At 43.0% G+C, this 14,948-nt stretch overlaps 1 protein-coding gene across 1 annotated transcript in view; it reads right to left on the bottom strand.

Annotated features, from left to right (window-relative positions):
- CNOT6 (CCR4-NOT transcription complex subunit 6) overlaps positions 1 to 14,737 on the bottom strand; it is a 50,215-nt gene extending 35,478 nt beyond the window's left edge. Inside the window, exon 1 of the mRNA XM_065408905.1 lies at positions 14,661 to 14,737. The gene's annotated coding sequence lies outside the window, so the exon portion shown is untranslated. The remainder of the gene's footprint in view (positions 1 to 14,660) is intronic.
- Between the last annotated feature and the right edge of the window lie 211 nt (positions 14,738 to 14,948).

Raw genomic sequence — 14,948 nt, 5'->3', positions numbered from 1 at the left:
TATTGCTGGCAGCTGCCTGCTGAGTGTATGCACCCCTACTGAAAGAGGGTTGTAGAAGGAAACGATGCCACTGCTAAAGAGGCCAAAGAAGGGTGTGATAGGACCAAAAAAAGTGCTGTTCTGAAGGAGTCCAGTGCAGGGAGAAGAGAAGGGGTGGACACTGGGGGCGTAGATGGAGGGCCATGTCAGCTTTGTGACCTGGCTATGCATAGCAATCGTCTGCCGAAGAGCTTGAGCAATCACCTGCCAAACCTTTCTAAGCCAATGAGAGTCCACTGGTTTGGTTCACATTTAATGTCAGGTGTGGAAAACAAGACGATATTACCTGTGGAACAGAGGGGAGCTATGGAGAGGGTATTCCAGAGAATTTAGTACCAGGCAGAGCCAACCATTGTTCCTGGAATACCAATTCCTGAGTTGAGAGATCTGCAGAGGTGATTGGCAGTGCTCAAGAAGCAGCAGTGACATCTGATGGGGGTCTTGCAAGCAGCAAAAAGAGAGACAGTTATTCAGTGCAACAAGACCTGGGGCTCAGCTGTTGGTATTATGACTGTAGACATATGGAGCACATAGGTAGGTTTGCCCTCTTATTACCTGTGACTTAACAACTGGTTCTGTTGCACAGAGTACAGAAAAAAAACTGAGAAGGCTGGTAAACTGACTCACGTTCCAGTTGGTTTTGTGGGCTTGCAGGAGCTCAAAGAAACATGCTCCTCGAGCGATAAAGTTTTGACACAAGCCGTGTTAAGGGAGAAGCCACTGGTCCATCTCAGAGTAAAGGAAGAGAACGGTGAGCAGTAGTGGTTTCTGCACGAGAAGGAGCTGACTAAGCTTCATACTGGAACCCTCCTAAATTGGATACCCTGGAGGCTGAAATGGCTGCCTTAAGGGAAAAAAATCTAGGCACAGGGTTAATTCAGAAGAGGGCCTGTGCTATGAGGCAAGTTGGCCAATTGAAGAAAAGAATTATTACATGCCCAATACAGAAGCACAGGATCATATTGCGGCAGAATCATGGATAGAGGCAAAGTCCCTGTCCTAAAAGTAGGAGTGCAGAAGCTGACACACAAAGTTGGGGCACATTTAAGACCAAGAGTTCTTCACCAAATAAACTAAGCCTGCCAGAAGAGAAAGGCAGGCTCAATCCCATGCTAGCGAACATTCACTTATGAAATAACAGGGTGAAAGAGGAACTCAAGTGGGATTTGTTATGGGCTGTGATGGAAGTTTTAAGAAAGGGGAATTGAATTTTAAAGCTGGAGGATCTGTCAGAGGACCTGATAAGGGATGTTCTATACCTCAAAGGCTGCTCCTATAGACCCTACTGAAGCAGCATATGGAAGCAGCACAAGTGTGATGCCTCCACAGGATTTTTCCATAAGGAATTTTTTAACCACCACAAAGTATGAGAAAATGCAAGATTCCTTTGATCCCACTTGGAATTTAAACCTCAGAATAATCTATTCAAGAATCTTCTGTCAAGTATATCTGACACAAACCTGGTCAGTGGTCCAAGGGTATCCCTTCTGATAATTTTTAAACAGATTTTTCTGTTACCTAGCAATGTGAGATCTAAAGGTCTCTTAAGATTTAATAACTTCATCAGTAATGCTTCCTCCTTCTCCCTATTGGATGGTATCAAAACTAGAACTGTACACGGCCACCAATTCAAAACAACAAGCTGTACTTCCTCCTCTTGCTGACCAAGGCCTGGTCTACACCTAAAACTTAGGTCAAACTAACTGTGTCACTTAGGGAACATGAAAAATTCACACCATTGAGAGATGTAGTTAAGCTTCAGGATACACACCGCAAGGTTGACGGAAGAATTCTTCTGTTGACCAAGCTACTCTCTCCTGAAGGGGTGGATTCACTACAGCAATGGAGAAAACCCTTTCCTCGCTGTAGCAGGTATCTACGTTACAGCACTGCCACTGTAGCACTTGTAGTGTAGACATACCCCAGTGCAATAATTTATATTCACATACATCACTGCATTAAGAGTTAATAATGACATACAAATGCAAAATCCTAAAGGAATCTATCATCCTTGTTTCTTGCGAACAAGTTTAGAATATGATTAGTTATGTAAAACTAGTGATTTGATTTTTCTACTCTAAAATTTACATACTTCCTTACAATTACATAAAAATAGGTTATGTAGCTAATTTCTTTCCAAAGTAAAGATTCTTAAAGATTTGTAACAAATTCTGTAAAGTACTTAAAATCTAACTGAAGTCAGCTGCAATGAGCCTTCAGCACCAAATGAAAGCCACAGAGTCCAGCTCTATGTTGAAAGGCCCAAAAAACCTTTTCTTAGCATAAGCCTAGGCTGTTTTCAATGGGGGACGAGTTCTGCTTACTCAGCACAACTTTAAGCCTTATTCAGCAGGTTTCATAAAGTCTGATACACTCAGAATCCAATCAGATCCATATTAAAAATGGCCTCTAGTCCACAATTCATTCCTCCAGAGAATGCTATGTTCCCTATTAGGTTTGTATATCTCCCTGGTGCCTTTGAGTCACCTTTATCTTTAAAGGCCTTCTGTGGGAAGGCAAATACAGAGCCTATTCTTAATAAAATCAAGCCTGCAGGGAACACCCTGCCAATTTTCCATTTTAAATTTGAGTAGTTTCCTTCAATACAAAAATCCAGAATACAAACTCTACAATTGGAAAAAAAGTCTTGCCTTTTCCCCAAAAAAGGCTCTAGAGCCATCATTTTCCTTTAAAAGGAACAAGATGCATTTTAGAGTTTCACAAACTAAAAGATAAAATCTCTGAAGCCTGGAAGTTCTGAAAAACTCCTAATTTATTCAATATGGTTTCACTGGTGCCAGGACAGGCCAGTTTTCACCTTTCCTATTCAATGGCTGTGAGCCAGTTTTGCCCCCAGATCGGACTACAGCAGCCAAGTTGTGCCCCAGCTTAAATAGCCCCAGTGGGGCTCTGCAGGGTGAAGAAGAGCTTCAGCCATTCCACCTCCCTTCTTGATCAGTCCTCCCTCTGCTCCACCTCAGAACATCCCCTTCACCTGGGGCTGTTGCAGAAGTAGCACATAGCTGAAGAAGCCAGCTCTGCAGCTGGGCATAGAACATTACTATGCTGGAGGTATTCTCCTGGCATACCACATGCCTGCCCGGTACAGCCCACCTGGTGTAAAGAGGATTCAGGGTAATAACTAACAGGTTAGGTCTTCAGCGTAGACATAGCCAAGGAGCCATTTGTGCCCATCTCCCTGTGAGCTGCCAGATGCATTTGCTTATACAAAGCTGTTTGACCTAAAAAGTCTAAGATACTCTGGATTCTTAGTGTTATGCAGCAAGTTTCAATGTATTCTAAGGACCTATCTGCGCTGGGCCAGGAAGAGTATGGAAGCAACCATAGTTAATAATGATAGGGTCTGGTCAGCCAATATTAATTTGGAGCCCCTAGACTACCGCATTGTTTTTAAACATGTTTCCAACACAATATTCTAGCCTTGAGTCCTTAATCATGATTCTCATACAATTTTCCTCCTATTTACCCTGGACAACATTTAATGAGTTTCAATACTATTTCCAAATGTTCTCAGCTCAGCGTAGGTGTAGCCTAGATGATTAGAGTAGCTATACGAGTCTTAATTTTCAGCAATGGTATATATAATGATGCTGATAGTTAAAGCTGTTGTATATGAAAAATACCTGAAATTTTGAAGTTGTATTGATTTATTATTTTAATATTTTTATTGTGGAGTGCAAGTAAGCCCCAGTCATGATCAGAGCCCCCACTTGTGGTAGGTATTGTAGAAAAATATAGGAAGATACAGTCCCTGCATAAAATTCATAGTCTTAAGTGTGCAAAATATTTTTTTCTTACAATAATTCAAACAGCTGAACAGATTTTTCTGAAACTTCAAAAAACAAAACAAAAGAAAAAATGCATATTTGAGACTAAACATGAGAATTAAAAGCTGGAAATCATTTGAAAAAGCTGTGTGAAAAAGGTTGCTTATAATGGCAATTCCACAACTTGACTGCAATACCAGTTCTTATTCTTTAGACTGTCAAATGAGATGGCCTGAGTAGAAATCAATTAGTCCATATAAAAATCAATATGTTATCTCCATATATTCCATTTATATTTGGGCTGAGTATTGAATAACTCTATCCCTACCCAATCAAGTTAATCATAGTTAGTATACATGCACTATATTTGGCATTTAAATGCCAAGACCCCTTATTGTATGTACCCTTTATGCATCTATAAAACTAAATTCTTCCTATTAACAGCCAAAGTCTGAGGTTGTCACACACAGCCTGACTCTGCTAACATTGCATTTCACTGGGATCACCTTTGGAGTAAGGTACAACTTTGGATTAAGGGTGGCAAAAATAGGCACTCAGTTATTACTCAGCTAAATTGCCAATAGGTTCAATGGGAATTTGCCTGAGTAAGGAGTTCAGAATTTGGCCATAAAGCAGCTCATCTTCGTAAGTACAAATCCCTAAATAGTTATAAATAGATACCTACATAAAGGCCTATATCGGGGTGGCCAAACTTACTGACCCTCCGAGCCGCATATGACAGTCTTCAGAAGTTCGAGAGCTGGGGAAAACCTGCCAGGGCTTGGGGCTTCAGCCCTGCAGGGAGGAGGGTCTCAGGGCTTCAGCCCAATGGGAGGTGCCTGCCTGGGCTCGGGGCTTCATCTGCTTTTGCTGCTGCCTCTCCCCAAGGAGCTAAAGCAGAGACCCCTCCCCGCAGCTCCCAGCTGTTTGCCTCTGCCTCTCCAAGCCCCTAGCCATACGGATCTGCCGCAGGGCAGAAGCTCTGAGCTCTGCCCCCAGTCTGGTAGGTGGAGAATGGTGGGTATGGAGGGCTCCGGGAGCTGCACTTTAACTGTGAAAGAGCTGCATACAGCTCATGAGCCACAATTTGGCCACCCCTGGCCTATATGTTCGTCAGATGCCACAGACAAATAGAAAATATATTAACACTAAAACCAACGGCATTTCAAATTATAGAAATAGTCAAGAGGCTGACACCCTGTCTGCCTAGCCACCAACTGCTATTTGAGAAAAACAGCCATATACTGATACAAGGGATCAGGGTGGTCACAGATGATCCAGATCTCAAAGTAGATCAATAAGCCTCTAACTCATTCCTTGAAAACATGAACCTTGCAAATACTTTACATATGTTTTGCGTATGATCTGAACATGGAAAAGGATGTCTCTTGATGGTTGTGCATCTAATGAATTCTGTAAATGTACAAACTGACTCTTCAGTGGCCAATGTGCACTAAACTACATGAGCGATCTGTCCAGTGCATCACCTGAATGAAGAAATTGTACCCCTTCACATCTAATCCTTTAAAGAGTTAGCTTACAGTAGTAAGGCTTCCAGTATACAAAATATTTACCGGTAAAAACTTGCCAGAAAAAAGTAAGGAAATTTCACACTGCTCTGGATTTGCACCCCCTGTCATCAACTTTGCAATGCTCCCAGTCAAGTCCAGATTAGAAGCCACTTATGGCTGAACACTAGGAGTGCTGCAAAACAGATTTAAAAAATATCAACGTTATACTAATGCTTTTATTCTGCCACAAAATGCACACAACTATTCTAGAAAATAAGCCCAAAACTAGAAGTTTAAAAGGCTTCATTGCATTATTTTTGATTCTCTATGGTTGAGGCAAGGCGAGGTAGAGAATCCCTGGAATACCCCAACTTTCACAACCCTCCCCTAAAGCCTTGTGTTGTAATGATCCTACTTGGGGTGAACATGCTCCTTCCTGAACTAGACACCACTGCTCAACTACCTGGAGATAGAGGGGCCACTCCACTTCCCATACTTTCAAGAATTGTGAAACCAAGCTCTCTCTCTCGCGTTCAGGATATTCCAACAAAAGGGTATGCAGTGCAATGCAACTAGACTGCTGGGCTGGCCCTACCAAGATGCTTAAGTCTACTTTGCTGTAATTTCAGTTCTTAAATCAGTGGCTTATACTCAGTTTAATACTATGTACAGGCCTATAATACAGCCACTGAACCAGAACAGCTTCTTGGGAGGCATTAAAACCTCATGTAAATATATATTTAGCTTATGTACTAAGAATACTTTACTATAAAAATTACTGAAAAGCTGGTGTATTTGCCATATATCAAACTAAATATGTAATGTTTTCAAAACACCTCAAGAATACAGAAAATTATTACACATTTATAAGGTAAAGTATAGCATCTGAGCTGCAAATTGCAAAATTCAATGAAAACATGATTTCTTGAAATAGGGAGCAAATACTGTGCCATCGTCCCCAGTAAACAGTGAGACTTCCCTTTCAGTCAGCCAGGGTTTATCAACGAAGACAGTGGTTCTCAAACTAAGGCCGCCGCTTGTTCAGGGAAAGCCCCTGGCGGGCCGGGCCGGTTTGTTTACCTGCCGCGTCCACAGGTTCGGCTGATCGCGGCTCCCACTGGCTGCACTTCGCCGCTCCAGGCCAATAGGGGCTGCAGGAAGGGCGGCCAGCATGTCCCTCGGCCCGCGCTGCTTCCTGCAGCCCGCATTGGCCTGGAGCGGACAGTGGGAGCCGCGATCGGCCGAACCTGTGGACAAACCAGCTAGTAAACAAACCAGCCCGGCTCACCAGGGGCTTTCCCTGAACAAGCGGCAGCCCTAGTTTGAGAACCACTGAACTAAGATACATGGAAAAGCCACACAAAATTTCAAAACATGACTTAGAAGCACCAAGCTTCTATGGCTGTCTACAATCCAGAGACTCTGGCGGCACAGCTATGTTGACACAGCTGACTTTTTCTGTCAATGTAGGAATACCACCTCCCCCAATGACATGAGCTGTGTGTCAAGAAAAGCATTTTTCTCTTGGCATAGCTGCATCTACACTGACAGTTTTGCTGGCATAGCTATGTCGGTTACGGGTGTGGTTTTTTCACATCCCTGACCGACATAGATATGCTGATACAAGTTTTAAGCATGAACAAAGCCTAGCTCTTATCTGCCCCCTCACTGGTGTGAAAAGGGTCACGTGTTCCCCTGGCTGAGGCTGGTCATAACATTCCATTATAAGCCATGCTAGATATTAGATGTTCTTCATTTTTAAATAGCGACAAAGAGTCCTGTGGCACCTTATAGACTAACAGACGTATTGGAGCATAAGCTTTCGTGGGTGAATACCCACTTCGTTATTAAAATGCATTAGCGGTAATGAAATAGGTAACATTCTAACCATAGTATCACTGCTTGAAGCTGGCAGCACAACAGGCTAAAACCATGAAGCTAGCACCGTGGTATACTGTGATTATTTTTACTTCCTTACTTTAAACATTGAGTTCCACACCCAGTTAAACATCCCTAAAAGTATTGTCTTATTTATGGATTTCGTTATGTTCCAAACTACAGCACTAGAAATCCAGGCAGTGCTATCTTATTAGATCTTACTTTGAGTCCACATGAACCTTCTCTTAGGTCAAGTCAGAGCTTCCTCCTGCACAGTAACTAATAGATTACAGTTTTCTCATGCAGAATTACTGAATAAACAAAAATTAAACCACTGCAGGTTTCATGAACTCTCAAATAAAAAAAATTAGGTCTGTGAGCAAGTTTTCTATAAGAATAAGCACGTGCCATAATTTGTCTTTAAGCCAACCTGTTTGAGTAGGCAAAATGTTAGAAAAACTTTCAAACTGTAAACAACCAAAAATTTTTAAAAGTTTGAGTAATCTCAAACTTTCCTAAAATAGCCTTCCCTAGCATAATACAACATTTGCAAAACTTTCTAACGACAGGTAAATGGACATTAATGGTCAAAGTTGGGCACAAACAATGTCTTAATCTTAGGGCTGGTCTACACTAACCCCCCCACTTCGGACTAAGGTACGCAAATTCAGCTACGTTAATAACGTAGCTGAATTCGAAGTACCTTAGTCCGAAGTTACCGCGGTCCAGACGCGGCAGGAAGGCTCCCCCGTCGATGCTGCGTACTCCGCTCGCCGAGCTGGAGTACCAGCGTCGAAGGCGAGCACTTCCGGGATCGATCCGGGGCACTTCCGGGATCGATCCGGGATCGATTTATCGCGTCTTAACCAGACGCGATAAATCGAACTCAGAAAATCGATTGCTTACATCCGGACCCGGATGTAAGTGAAGACGTACCCTTAGCTATGGAGCTGCTACTGTGGTTACCCACTTACCCTGGCAGACAATGCAGATAATGTTGTATACAGTCAGACCTAGTTTTGTTTTGGTTTAGCTTCAGGCCTTCCAATCTTTGTAGAGGTCTCAAACGTATGGAAGAAAGTCTGTTCATGAATACCAGTCAGTTCTTAAAATGTAGTGCATTAGCCCTGATTCTGCAAGCTGATCTGCTTATGCAGATCCTTCCATTTGTAGAGTTCCACTGAAGTCAGATCAACTTGCAAGATCAGCACATTAGTCATTAGTTTATATCAAAGTATCCAAAGTAGTAAGACTAAAAGATTTTTTAATATACTACACATTAAATCTAAATTATGATATGCAGCAAGGTCCTGGTATTGTGGCATGGTGCAGCACAGTAAATAACCCCTTCCACATCAGCAACCTGATGCCATAAACCCTACTTCAGACTAACTTAGCACATTCTATAAACCCCTCTGCTGTTAATCCCCTCTTTCCCCTAGTGACAGCAGAGGAAGGCGTTGAGGGAGGGAGGGAATTTGAGATGCTGCAGTAAGAGGGCTGTTAGAAGTCAAAACCCACTGGAGCAAGCTTGAAGTAGGAAGGTTCCTGTTGTCCTGAAGAACTCTCTCATACTGAGCTTGGAAACTCTGCAAGTCAGGAACTTCGCTAGCTGCTAAAACAAAGATGCATAGAAGTGCCATGCTGGCCTAGCTCCTCTCAAGTGGAGCTCCTAGGGTGCCTATTGGGGAACCTCTCTCACCCAAACCTTAGGATCTCCACAGCCAGAGAAGGAACCTATTCTGCAGAGCTCCTAATCTCTCTTACAGCATAAGCTCCGTTCCAACAGGGCAAGCATTTCTTCTCCAACGCCTCTCACTGCTGTTTACATTTTTTTTTAATCTTTCTTGGCCACTGCCTGGTCCCTTCTTGACAGCTCCACCAAATCCCACGCTCTTGGACAGCCATTTATGCAGCAGTTTTACAAAAGGGAGAGTTGAGCTATGAGTAATTAAAAAAAAAAAAAAAAAAAAAAAAGCTATCCTGCAGACCTCTCTCTGGCAGTTGCCAAATTTAAAAAAAAAAAAAAAAAAAAAAAATCAAAGCTATTTTGGAGTTACAATTATTAATCCCTTAAAACTGCAAGCTTAAAGCATCTTAACAGCTTTTGATGAGCGACCTCTGTCTATGCATTTCATACATTTTCAAGGCTTTAACTCAATTGCAGAAATTCACTTAACATGGAAACTGTGTGTGTGTACACACAAATACATGCCAACTTTCCAGAATAAGTGGACTTTTATAGCCTAATTAAAATATGGGACCTTACAATAAATGCTATGACTTATGATATCTATACAATGATCACTCATAGACTCATAGACTTTAAGGTCAGAAGGGACCAATATGGTCATCTAGTCTGACCTCCCGCATGATGCAGGCCACAAAAGCTGACCCACCCACAACAGAATCTTCCAGCCTGCGACCCCTGCCCTATGCTGCGGAGGAAGGCGAAAAACCTCCAGGGCCTCTGCCAATCTACCCTGGAGGAAAATTCCTTCCCGACCCCAAATATGGCGATCAGCAGAACCCCGAGCATACAGGCAAGATTCTACAGCCGGACCTTCATTTTACCCGCGATGGCACGTTAATGCCTAATTGACTTAAATCACGTTATCCCATCAAACCATTCCCTCCATAAACTTATCAAGCCTAATCTTGAAGCCAGAGAGGTCTTTCGCCCCCACCGTTTCCCTCAGAAGGCTGTTCCAAAATTTCACCCCTCTGACGGTTAGAAACCTTCGTCTAATTTCAAGCCTAAACTTCCCCACGGCCAGTTTATATCCATTCGTTCTCGTGTCCACATTACTACTGAGCTGAAATAATTCCTCTCCCTCCTTGGTATTAATCCCTTTGATATATTTAAAGAGAGCAATCATATCCCCCCTCAGCCTTCTTTTGGTTAGGCTAAACAAACCGAGCTCCTCGAGTCTCCTTTCATAGGAAAGGTTTTCCATTCCTCGGATCATCCTAGTGGCCCTTCTCTGTACCCGTTCCAGTTTGAGTTCATCCTTTTTAAACATAGGAGACCAGAACTGCACACAGTACTCCAAATGAGGTCTCACCAGCGCCTTGTATAACGGAAGCAGCACCTCCCTGTCCCTACTAGAAATACCTCGCCTAATGCATCCCAAAATCGCATTAGCTTTTTTCACAGCCACGTCACATTGCCGACTCATAGTCATCCTGCGATCAACCAGGACTCCGAGGTCCTTCTCCTCCTCCGTCACTTCCAACCTATGCGTCCCTAACTTATAACTAAAATTCTTGTTAGTCAACTAAAATTCTTGTTAGTCAAATATGGGACCTTACAATAAATGCTATGACTTATGATATCTATACAATGATCACACCTCCAAGTCTGATGCACCAAAACTGGATTAGGGGAAGGAATGCAAAACAGTATGTCAGGTAGAGCCAGACTAAACACTGCAGAGGGTCAATTTGAGTCTACTCTGTGTACTTTACTATTAAACTTTCAAAATTACATAGCAGGTTCCATGTCAAAAGACTTTACAGGCATTATTGAATCTAGCCTAAGAACTCCCTTGTGGAATGTGTAATTTATTCTCAAGTTAAAAATAAAAAAAAACACTATGTGACCCAGGCAAGGTATAACCTCTGTCTATGGCAGAACTATGAATGAAACCCAGATCTTGGGAGTCAGTCTGCTGCCTTAACTACAAGGCTATTCTCATCAGGTTTTAAGGCTTAAAGTATTTTCATTACAAATGGTTACCTTTGAGTATTAACATAACATTTGTCAACAACAAAAAATTGTAAGGAGCAAAGGAAATCTATGGGGATAGCAATGACTTATGTAATGGGTATTGTGTATACAATCCTAGACTCTAAAGAAAAAATGGAGTCTTCCTTCACAAATATGTGATCCATATATGATCCACACGTAACCCACAGTTAATTAGTGTGGCTGTCTGGACCAGGAATGTCGTTACCAATGATTCACTTGTATCACCAAAATTACATGACAAGATGAACAGAGTTCTTGTAAATTACAATATTTTGCTGGCAGAAAAAACAGAGCAAACAGCACACAACATTTTGGGGGCAGGGACTATCTTTGGCTTGTGTTTTTACAGAACCTAGAACAATGGGGTTCTGCTTCATGAGTGGGAATCCTAGGCATTATGATGATAATGCATGTTGCACTATGAACAAAAATCCTCACCTTCTTGGGTTTGGAAGTAGAAGGTTGTGCGGCTGGAGTTTTATATATATGGTAGTGTCTTATAAAGTGATAGCAGTGCTTGCCAACAAAACAAAACAAAACCACCCAAAACGAGGGGCGGTAGCTTTGTCGGCAGGAGAGTGTCTCCCACCAACAAAGCACTGTCCACACCGGCACTTTTTGTCTGTAAAACTTTTGTCGGTCAGGCATGCGGTTTTTTCCCCACACCCCTGAGCAATAAAAGTTTTACCATGAAAGTGCTGTGTAGACATAGCCTTAGAGGGATGTTAAACTTTTTTGTGGTGAGGTGCACAATTATTTGTAAATCTTGTAACCTTGGAAGCATTTCTTCTCGTTTTCAAAGCAGCTTTCTCCATTATAAACAATACACCGGGTTTACTAATAGTTCTCTTCTTGCTCACTTCTAGAATATCCTGATCTCAATATTTTTATTTCCAACATTTACCACTGTGAACCCAGTTTAACAAGACTTCTTCAAACTTGGGGACACTACATTATTATTTTTTTTAAAAAGAAAAGATCTGAAAATATAAAATACCAAAAGTAGTTACCTGCCCATGCAGTATTATAGTCTCATCTATCTTTATATTTCAGTTCTTCCTCTAACATTCAAGCAAAGTAAACAGCCTGAACACATCAAGGATGCACCAAGTTCAACTTCAATATGCAAACAGAAAAAAGATGCATAGTAGTCTCCTTTTTATAAATGGACTGATCCAAGCGATTCAAGTGGAAAGTGAATAAAGCGTTAATCCAAATGCGAATGGCTCCATTTCAGTAATAGCGTGAATAAACCCCCACAGAAGGCTTCATTGCTAGCAGCAAACTCCACAGAGTCCAGATGAACCAGCAGGAAGAACACAGGGCAGATAATCCTGTAAAATTACCCCAGTGGAAATGTTGATAAATTCCCAATTACGAGACCTGCTCTAGGATGAAAAAAAATGCAAGATACAATAAAATTACCAGTCAATACTTGCAAACCTTCACACTTAAAACCAGACAATTATCACAGGTATTCCGTAATCCTTAGAATTTTGAATCTGTTACCCATAACAGTGAAATCCAGATAAATAAAATAACCCCCTGAAACTAAACAAAGGACAACTGAAGAGCCATAACTAGTTATAAATCAGCTGTTTCTCTAGAGAGTCATATTCAAGCAATACTAATAGTTTAGATCAAAAGAAAACGTAAGCCATTTTTCTGATTTTTTCCCCCTATATGAAGTGTGGATGGGACAATGGAGCCAGTTTCATAAGGAAGGGTTTTTTTTTTTTAAATCTGTAGAGACATTATTGGTCAGGTTATATAAAAGCTTGTTTCTAAAATCTAAATTTGGGGCAAAATATGAGGAGTTGCCCTGTAAAAGTTGTGCTAACCTCGCCAGTTGGACACATAGCAACTTAAAATTCTTCACATTTAAGAGCATGTAGAGCAGACAAAATAGGTCTTGCATCTAGTTCACAACTGCTTACTCCCTGCATGTTTGTCCCAGAGTCTGACAAATGTAATAGCAATCCCTCCCCCCAAACCACCAATTACAGAAGTAATTGCTTGCTCAAGAGCTTAGTAACCCAATCAGTTGGATATTATTATAATTTCCATTATTAAAGATATGCACACATCTCTTCATGTAAACATATTGCATAAACTTGTCTTTGGAGTAACCCTGAGAGATAAGTATCCAAATTCCTCTCTGTTTACCCCCTACATGTGTGTGTGTCCCACAGTCTCCTTGGCCCAGCCACTTACCTGCATGTCACCACAAGTCCTGCCCTCCCCACTCATTGCATTGGACAGCAAGGTTGTCAATCATCCTCTAACACACTTTCCTTTCTATTTCAGACAGATCTAAGCAGTTGCTGCTGTGGCCTCCCTGCCAACTAGGCCTCAGTTTTAGACCATCAGCAGCAAATGCAAGTGTAAGCTTCTCTCAAGCAGAAAACAGATTCTGTTTACAAGCCAGTTTTGTTTGTTCATAAAACAAGACTTACAAAAAGAATACATCAGCTTAACTGAATTAAAGTCTCTCAATGCAGAGGGGGAGACTGATGGAAAATTGTGGTCTGACTGTAGATGGACAATTATCAGACTGATGTCATTTCCCTCTGTATGTTTAATTATTTTAAACTCAATTACACAGGAAAAACGCTTAAACTTCCAGATGCCATTATACTAATTTCAAGTCCATTGTCACTGCCTCTTAATTGCTTTCTCAATGCATATAAGCCTTTGAAAAGAGAATAATAAGCCTACTGCCTCTGAAAGAAGCCCCCCTCTTTCCTCTCACTGCAAATCCACCCTAAAGTAGTATAATTGCTTTCTAAATGCAAATAAATATGGAGTACAATAAGCTACTGAGGTAAGGCGGCCCCTTTCCTCTCCTCTCTCTTATTATGAGGATAAATCTTCAATCTAATTCCTCTTGTAAAAGCCCCATTTCCTACCAGAGTTTCTCAAAGCAACAACCCACTCAAGCCCCGTTCCTTGAGAGCCTCCCCCCAGCTTCAAGCAATACTCTAATGCTTCTCCACCCTTCCTTCCCCTCTATAATGACATCCCCTCTCCTCACTCAGCCCTGTGAGAGGAATACCCCTTCCCAGCCTAAACTCCCCACCACTTAAGAGTACCCATACAACCCCCTGCTCCTCAGAGCAAAAACATTCCCCATTTTTTCCAGCTAGCACCCACAAAGCGTTAATACTTCCTCTGAGAGAGTAACACCCCCAACTCAGATCACTACTACTTCCCAGGCCCCCGAGCAATACTACCATCCACCCTCCCCCAGAGCAATAGTTCCCCCCCCCGAACAATATTACCCCCCACAACTTCCCTAACAATACCCCCCAACCCAAGCGCACCTCCAAACCAATGAGCCAGTCTCTGCCCACACCTCCCAGGCCAATACTACACCCACCCGGGGTCCTCCCATCCCTTTTACCCCCAACACAGGGGCGCCCGTCTCTCCGCCCCCCGGAGCAGTAATGCGTCTCCCCACCTCCATTCTCCCAGAGCGATAATACCCGCCCCTTGCCCCCTCAAAGCAACAGTACTCGCTCCCTTCCCTTCCCCACAAGCGCAATAATACCCTCTCCGGAGTAATAATACTCGCTCCTTCCTTCCCGCCCCCCCCCATCCTCTGCCCGACTCCCAGAACAAGAGCCCCCCCTCGAGGTGAGGCCCGGGGGTACCCACAGAGGCGGGAGTCGCTACCCCCGCTCCTCCCCGTACCTGTGACTGCAGCATCCCCGTCTCCCCGCCGCCCTCTCTCCGCTGCCTGCCTGGCTCTTTGTTTCCTGCCGCGGGCCGGACGGGAGAGCAGCTTCCCCCCCGCCTCCTCCCCCTTCCCCTCACACGCATTGAAAGCAAACAAGCATCATGGCGGCAGCGGGCAGGCCGCCGCCTCCCCCCAGCATCTCCGCCCGCTGAGGCCGCCCACACTCACCGCGCACCACGCGCCATTGGCTGCGCGAAAGAAGCCTCGCGCCGAGTCGCGCGGCGTTGCTGGGCCTGGCCGAG

The sequence above is a fragment of the Emys orbicularis genome, chromosome 8 (assembly GCF_028017835.1).
Source record: "Emys orbicularis isolate rEmyOrb1 chromosome 8, rEmyOrb1.hap1, whole genome shotgun sequence".
In the NCBI taxonomy this organism is placed as follows: Eukaryota; Metazoa; Chordata; order Testudines; family Emydidae; genus Emys; species Emys orbicularis.
This window is presented reverse-complemented; position numbering and strand designations above follow the sequence as displayed.